The following is an 8386-nucleotide window of genomic DNA, read 5'->3' as shown; positions in this document are numbered from 1 at the left end:
GAAGGGAGAGGAAGAGAGAGAAAGAGAAACATCAATGACGAGAGAGTCATTGACCCAGTCCGCAACCCGGGCATGTGCCCTGACCGGGAATCGAACCCCGATCGCCTAGATCCTAGGTCGACGCTCAATCGCTGAGCCACGCCCAGCCGGGCGAACCTGAAATATATTAATTAAACTTGACATTTAAGAAACAGTTGGAGCCCTGGACAGCCTTGCTCAGTGGCTAGAGTGTCCACCAAGACCCAAAGGGTCGTGGGTTTGATTTCTGGCCAAGGGCTCGTTGTACCTGGGTTGCAGGCTCGATCCCTGGCCCGGTTGGGCATGTGCAGGAGGCAAGCGATCAATGTGACAGTTCTCACACTGATGTTTCTCTCTCTCTCTCCCCTTCTCTCCGTTCCACTCTCTCTAGGGATCAATGGAAAAAATATCCTTCAGTGAGGATTAACAACAACAAAAAAACAAAAAAAGAAGCGGTTGAAGAACCTAAACTAGCATCCACATGAACTCCATATGGCCTGGCCCTTCGTCAGCACAAGCTCAACGCTTTGGCTGTACCTCCAGTCCCTGGACATTTGCAACCTCCCCCTCCCTCACCAGCCCCCAAGGAACTCATCTTCTTTAAGCTAAAGACAGTAAAAAAATGACAAGTGGGTCTCTCAACGGATCATTTTGAGTAATTGAGAAGTGGCCCCTGCTATGTACCTTCAAGTTTCTCCAGGAATTGTTCTTTCTGATACTTCTTTAACATGGAAAAAAATAGAGAATGTGAGAGAAATTTACTTATTTGAATCCAAAATACAGAGATGACCCTTTTATTACTCATTCAGGAAATTACCATTTTTAACCTTGATGCATATCGGCTGTTTAATTTGAAAAGTGTAAGGTTGTCATTTCCCATTTCCCCTCGAACATTTAATTATCATATTTGCTATTGTATTTATTACCTATAGCGCACTATAGCCGCAAAATGTAAACAGGCAAACAAACAAAAAAACAGTAAGCCCTTTGCTCTAAAGGAGCTATCAGCAAGCGCCTCCTGATCTCCCCAAGGTATCAATTAGATTTGCTGAACAGTTACAGTGATAAAGTACCAGGGCTCTTAATTTATTTTGTTCCATTAATTTTCTTCTCTCATGTCAGAGAAAGCAGGACAAGCACCGAGCGTGAGAAATCACAGGCCCAGGAAAGAGACTGCTAGCGCAGGCATCTAGACGGCGGAAATGCTCTTCCAAAAAAACTGGCTTCCTGGGAAACTTGGCCATTCCTGGACAGGGAAACGTAGTTTCTGTCCTGATCTTAACGGACATTTGAGGCTGTATCATAGGGAGAAAGGGGATGGAGGGCCGTGAAGGCGCCGCCCACACCCACGTCTGCATCTGTAGCCCTGCCGGCTGCCAGACTCGGCCCTCCTCGGTGGAAACATGGCCTTGGGTTTGGGAAGTGTCAGAATGGTGCCACAAGGCCAGGGCTGATTTGTGCATCTCAATCGTGGGTTCCCTGGAGGAAATCAGGAACACATTTTTAAGTGAACATTGGAATCTTCCTTTGCATAGGATTGTCTACAATCTAAGCTTTGGATGTTACCCCTTTTGCGATGGTCCCTGTTCCTTATGTAACTATAGATTGCTACCGATGATATTATAAAATTAAACTTTTTAGAGCTTGAATTTTTTTTACTAATCCTTGACTTAAAAATAAAACCAGCAGGCATGAGAGTGTTTACTAGAGAACATTTAAAAGGTTTAAAAGCTTTGAGCTAGTGAAATAAAATAGTGAGAATAAAAGGCACTGGATGGGCTATTTTGCTTGTTAATAAGATAAAAGAGGAGGAAATATTTATAAGTTAGATTCCCTGTGGATACTAAAAATGTAATCCATATCTTGTGTGGTGAAAGTTCTTTTCATCAGATTTTGTTGTTGTTAATCCTCAGTCAAGTATATTTTATATTTTTCCCATTGATTTTTAGAGAGCGAGTAAGGGAGAAGGTGGCAGAGAGAGAGGGAGGGAGAACCATCGATGTGAGAGAGACGCATCGAGTAGTTGTCTCCCGCACTCGCCCTGCCGGAGCGTGGATGGAGACTGCAATCCAGGTTCATGCCCTTGGCAGGGAATCGAACCCGAGACCCTTGGGCGTGAGGGCTGACGCTCTCACCTCTGAGCCGCATCTGCCAGGGCTCATCAGATTTTTAACTGTTTTATGCTTTACTGTGTTTAAATTATAGTTTGTTTATAAGTATACAAGGCAGTACTGCCAGTGAGTGGGTGGGAAAGTGAGAGGAATTCTGAGATTCAACAATCCAAAGGCCACCTTTGCAATGGACAAAACCATGTACTCAAATTCAACTTGACTCAGTAATAGGTCTGGCAGGCAGACTCCTTTGCTTTACCTCTTAGCTGGTTCTGAGTTCAAGTGGAAAACAGAATTGCAATATATGAGGCCCCCTTGAACCTCAGCATAACAAGTTTGAATGAAGGCCGTTACTTTTTACTATTTTTTTCTATCTGTTGTATAAAAATGGATTTTGACAGCTCTGATCATCTACAGGCAACCTTCAGCCATTCAAGCACTATACAGTGATTCATGTCACAATTAAAAGTAACCTACAGGTGCCCCAAGACATGGAGTAAATGTCATCTCTATGATAAAGTTCCTCAAAATAACTGAGAAATTACAAGCTACTTGGTCCAAGTGCGTTCATCAATGTATTGTATATTATCTGGCTTAGAAGTGTTACAAACATTTATAATAATGGAATATATTGTTTAACATGGTGAAGCCTGAAAAGGCTCATTAACTCTAAATTTGATTCAGTATCTCCATTTCTTTTCATTTGCACGACCATGATTTGGTAGTTCTATAACATTAGCTCAATTATGTGAGCAGCGAACCATCCCTAAATCTAGATTCATGTTTAGTTTGGTGCAAAATAAATATTAATATTGAGGTCTTATTTCTGAAATGCTTTTCTGAACAAATTCATTCATCTCCTTTATTTTTTTTTTTTCCTTGGGATTTCTAGACTATAACACAAATTAGAAATTGTAGAATTATGGATTTTTAGGAGCTGACGACCTGGGAGGGCACAGAAATGAGAAGAATGTATTAGACTCATGACTATGATAAGCTAAATAGGTCTTGTAAAGGTACCAGGATCATAATTACTTTTATAAATGCCAAAAAGGAGTGAATGGCAAAAATTACAGAAAGTTTAGACTTAAAAAGTGAGATAAGTAAATAAACAATTAGACACTTAAACTTAATAACTTAGATAAAGTAGATTCAAACCTTAATAGATAACTCAAAGGAAGCTGAGAATATTGCTGAGTATAGAGAGAAATTTACTTCCAGATGTGCGCATGCTCACTCCAGCCTGTCACGAATTGCATCCCAAACTTTCCCCTTTCAAATTAAACATGAGCCTTTCTATTGTGGTTCTTGGACATTTTCCTACTACTCAATATGAGAATCTTTCGTTTCTCCTTCCTAATGAATTACTTTATTCTTTACCATTAATTATAACCATTAAAATACTGCCCAATAAGTATGTATTGAGAAGTTAATCTTACCTTAGGTTTTTCCATGAGGTGACACATATTTACTGGTAAAGTTTTTATAATTATTCTTCTTACTCTTTTTGGCAAAGACATCTTATACAAAGTTACATACTTTCACATTCATACAATTATATGACACCTGAGATACGAGTCATGTCAGGCAGGATACCGACCAGCCTTTTCCCCGTAATGCAGATTTCTAGTTTCTCCAGTCACCCCCCTCCAGCAGCTTCCCTTTCCGTACTTGTGACAGTTGATTTGCCTGAGCCACGTAGCCCATGACAGCTCTCAGACTTCCTCTTTTTCCTTATTTTGTAGTTCGTTCTGACTGGTGGCTGTGGAACAGTGTGTTTTCAGATTTTAGCACACATTAGGGTCACCTGGAGGGCTTATGAAAACACAGGCTGCTGGGCCAGCTCCACAAATCTGGGGCGGGGGCTGAGAATCTGCGTTTCTAACAGGCGAGGCTGAGGCCGCTGATGGGGAGCCCAGGTTCCAGGGTCACAGCTGCAGCACTTTGGGAAACACCGGAGCTGCACAGCGAAGGATTGTTGCAAAATCTTCACAACTGTTGCCGCTTGTAACAGATGAAAGTAGTTTGGGAGTTAAAAAAACAACAATTGGTGTTTGACTATGTCTGAAATGTCAGGTAAACAAATCAGAAGTAAGAAAGACAGAGCTGGAAGCGTTTTCAAAGGCTGAAGGCTCATAAACATTGAGAGGATTTAGGATTCCTGAAGCTGCTGTCAGAGCTACCCCCAGTGTCTGCCACCTGGACACCCCAAATAGAGAATATCTACTTTTTTACGCACTTTTCAAAATTATCCTGATCTGCTTTGATATGACCTTTCTAGGGTGTCATTCGAGAAGGTCATGTTCTTTTACTAGAGTTCTTTGTTTATCTTTTAATTTCCAAGGTGTAGCTCAAAAAATTAAGAGTCTGTTCCTGGGATTAATGCTGTTTTCCCCAGCGTGGTACAGCTTTACCAGAGTAATCTGTAATCAAATCCTGTGAGGATTTGCCCTTGCCTTCTTCTTGAAGCCTTAGAAATAGATAAGAGAATGGAAAAGCGAAGTCTGGAAATTTTATCTTCCCCACTCATCTTTAGTGCCAGTGCCCAGATCACTATTAAATAGTATCTTAGCAAACAGAGGGTAGAAAGTCATCTGTCCAGAAATAAAGGCAAAATCACAGGTTTTCCCGAATTATGCAAAGGTACCTGAATTGTCCCCATGTATGTCCTGGGTCATGTATTTAAGGAAGCAATAAATCTAGAAAGAGATCTAGTAATATAACCAATGGATCCCAGCATTGTTTACAATATTAAAAATTGAAAACAAGCAAAAGGCTTATCAAAGAGGCTTCCATCTCTGGAGGCTCCACTCTCTCACAGTGTTGTGTTTTCTGGCCTTGAAGGGGAAAGTAAAGGTGGAGAAGCCACACCAGCTGTGGAGCCCTGGCTGAGAGGTGACATGACTTAATGACCTTCTCTACATACCACTGCACTGGGACCAGCACTAAGTGAAACAGTGGTGTGGACAGTTAGAGGATTGCAGCTTGTCCCCTCTTAGGACCCCCCCCCACAAAGAGACCTCGATCTCTCAGGTTGCTCTTTCCCCTAATTAATATCTGAAGTCAGCAAGCAGGCTATTGGGTTGGAAAACCAATTCACAAGTTAGATACCACCCTTTTGCGAATTGTATCCTTACAGTCCCCTCAATCTTAATAGATGTCACCTGAAAATAAACAGGGTAAAGAAAAAGGGCATGTGGTCCAATGCAGGGGTTGGCAAACTGGGCCCACCGGCCAGATCTGGTGCGCTGTCTGTCTGGGTGCACATTACAAACTCTGTACAAAACTCATACCGATGAGAGTTTTTAGATTTTTAAAGGTTGGGGGAAAATGTGTCAGGGATATATTACGGCATATGAAAATTATCTAAAATTCAAATTTCAGTGTCTATAAACAAAGTTTCATTGGGGCACAGCCACTCTTTCTTCTACACACTGTCCACAGCCCCTTTGGTGTCACAGTGGCAGATTGGGGAAGTTCCAACACAGACCCAGCAGGAGCCCCAAAGCCCAAAGCAGGTCCTCCTCGGGCCCTTCACAGAAGTTTGCTGCCCTCTGGTGGAAATATTTGGGAGCAGCCGGCTAAACAAAGTGACACCAACTGTTCCTTTGCTGTTGAGCTTCTCCCCCATGTAAAGCACTACTGCGGTTCTGCAGCTCCAAATGGAGGCTAGCGTTTGCAGCATTTCCTGGGCTGGCTTGACTGAGGAGCCCTTCTTTTTATAGCAGGTTTCATGCCATACATATTTTGAGGAACACCACTTGGGGAAATGCCATTCTGGAGCACAGGCCCTCAAAGTGGGGACACAAATTTAACAAAAAGGAATGAAGAATTAATGATGACCTATCTATGAACAAATTAGCAAGGATGGCCCAGGCAAAAAGAGGATTAGAGTTCTAAGTGTCTCTCAAATTATACCCATAGGAAGTTATAGATGGGCTCTTCCTTGGGACTATCACAGTGGGGGGAAAACAAATTTGAGGAAAGAATCTTTTCTATTAACAAAATAATCCCACCATCTTTGCATTGTAAAAATAAAAATTAAAAAATGAAATGGTCGTTCTAAATATGGAGAAATGTCACAGAAAAAAAATGGTTATGTCAGCTCAGCAGAATGTTTGGTAAATGTTAACACTAAATACACAAAGCATGAGATTTCTATAGTTGTAATCCCTAAAGCCTGGGGAAGTCAGTAAATATTATGTAACAACAGCTCCCATCATTTCACTTGGGATTTTGTAACAGGATCAGGCTCTTCTTTCAGGAAAAAAAAGAAAACATGTTCTGTTTTTGTGGAACAACAGCGACCTCCCGTGGCTGTCTTGTTACAGTGCTTTATATTTCCTCAAACTCTCCTAAAAAAATTATAAAAATGGAATGCACATTTTCCAGATTTTAAATGTGAGTCCATTTATTTAACAACTGTGTGTTGAGTGATTATGATGTTGTCGGCAGTGTTCTGAGAATTAGGAGGGGAGAGCAGAAAGCGCCCTGGGCGGAGTCAGAAGACCTGAGCTGCAAGACAAATGCTACAACCAAACGCTCTCTGACTTTAGACAGACACCTTTTGAAACACCCGAGCCTTGGTCTTCTCGCAGCGCTGTTTTGAGTAACAGGGAAACTATTTGTAGAAGCGCTCTTTATATTAGAATGCATATTGCAAGTAAGAGATGCTAATATGTTATTATCACATATGGTTCCTTAGAGTTTTAAAACATGCCAATAAATTTGAGGTATATGGGATGGGTATAGGAATGGGCAACAGGGCAGTCGGGGCTCCAGAAGAAGAGAAAATAGGTTGCTTTCTGAAAGCTAACATATGACGTCAACTCCAGGCGAACTGGAGAAAAGAAATGCGACATCCCCTGGGTTCTGGTGAATTCACTGGGATGGATGGACATCATTGGTTGCCGCTTCCTTCCCTGTTCTCCCTTGCTGGCAGCACCCTAGTTTTGTCCTGGGGTTCACCCTCCTGTGGGGTTCACATGTACTGTGAGTCACGAGAGGCTACGTCAGTCATGCTTCTAGTCTCCTTCCTCAGTGAATGGATTTGACCCGGGTCAGTGGGATCTGACTCCTCCGTGGGGGCAACAGCGTGCATGGCCGTGCTAGGAAAGATTTCTCTTGCTACTTAAAAAGGTTTTATAGAAAGTAATCTCCCCCAACCCCCGTTTTGGAGGCGATGTTGTCATGTTTGCATGTGGTACCTGAAACTCCTGCAATTACCTCAGTGAGGGGAGACACTGATGACACCCTGAAGGCGACGGAGCAGGGAGGCCGACGACAATGACGGCCTGAGCCCTTGATGCCAAGGTTGCATTGTTGGCTTGGCCAACCTTAGAACTGTCTGCCTCTGGACTTCTTGTGAGATACTGAGCCCGTTGTTTTCTAAGCCGTCTCCAGTTGGGAATTCTGCTATTGCAGAGGAAGGCATTCTTACATATCCCACACCCTCGAAGCCTCTAGGCTTGGAAATGCCTGGACCTTGGATTCGTTTCTTTTAATCATCTATAGCATATGCTCAGAGTTATAATTCCATATAGTGTGTACCATGATTTTCATGCTAGTGAAACAACAGAAGGTCAGACAAAAGAGGCATCCTGAAGGAGAGGATACTGGTAAAATATCTCTTTGATGAAGAATGACATCCCCAGGCTTTATTTTTACAAACAGGCACGCAGTTCTTATCTCCTTCCCTTCATGCCAGGCAGAGAGGTAGGATTACTGATAGGATTAAGTACGATTCGCAGCCTGAAACAGCAGTTCTCATTGAATAATGGTTTCCCTCTCTTCCTAGTCTCTACCAATATGTATCCTTTCATCCATCATATTTTGTCAAGAGCTCACCTTCTCACATAAGCTTTCCCCAAATTAAACTCACTTGTTAATTTAGGCCCTCCTTGCACTCAAGACTGTGGCTGCTTTTTACGTACAACCGCTTGCTTTTCTGCTGCACGCTCGCATGTTCTGTCTCTCTAGATACACACCAGGACTGCAAAGAGCTCAGGCGAGGAGAGATTTGGGCGTCCGCTTATTTGTGAGTATGTATGTTCTCTGACTCTGCTCAGTTTTTCCCTAATCCCCCAGCATTTAGCTAGTGGGTCTAAACATGGCCATTACTAAGAAGTGGTGAGAACAGCGTGCCTTAGTAACCCTACTCACAGACTGGTGTTGAGCTCTACGGATGGGCAAATGAAGGTCAGAGTGACCTTGCTCCGGATTAAGCAGCCTGCAGAGTTCCTTTTTTAGCTTTATAA

The sequence above is a fragment of the Miniopterus natalensis genome, chromosome 4 (assembly GCF_054644295.1).
Source record: "Miniopterus natalensis isolate mMinNat1 chromosome 4, mMinNat1.hap1, whole genome shotgun sequence".
NCBI classification, from domain to species: domain Eukaryota; kingdom Metazoa; phylum Chordata; class Mammalia; order Chiroptera; family Miniopteridae; genus Miniopterus; species Miniopterus natalensis.
This window is presented reverse-complemented; position numbering follows the sequence as displayed.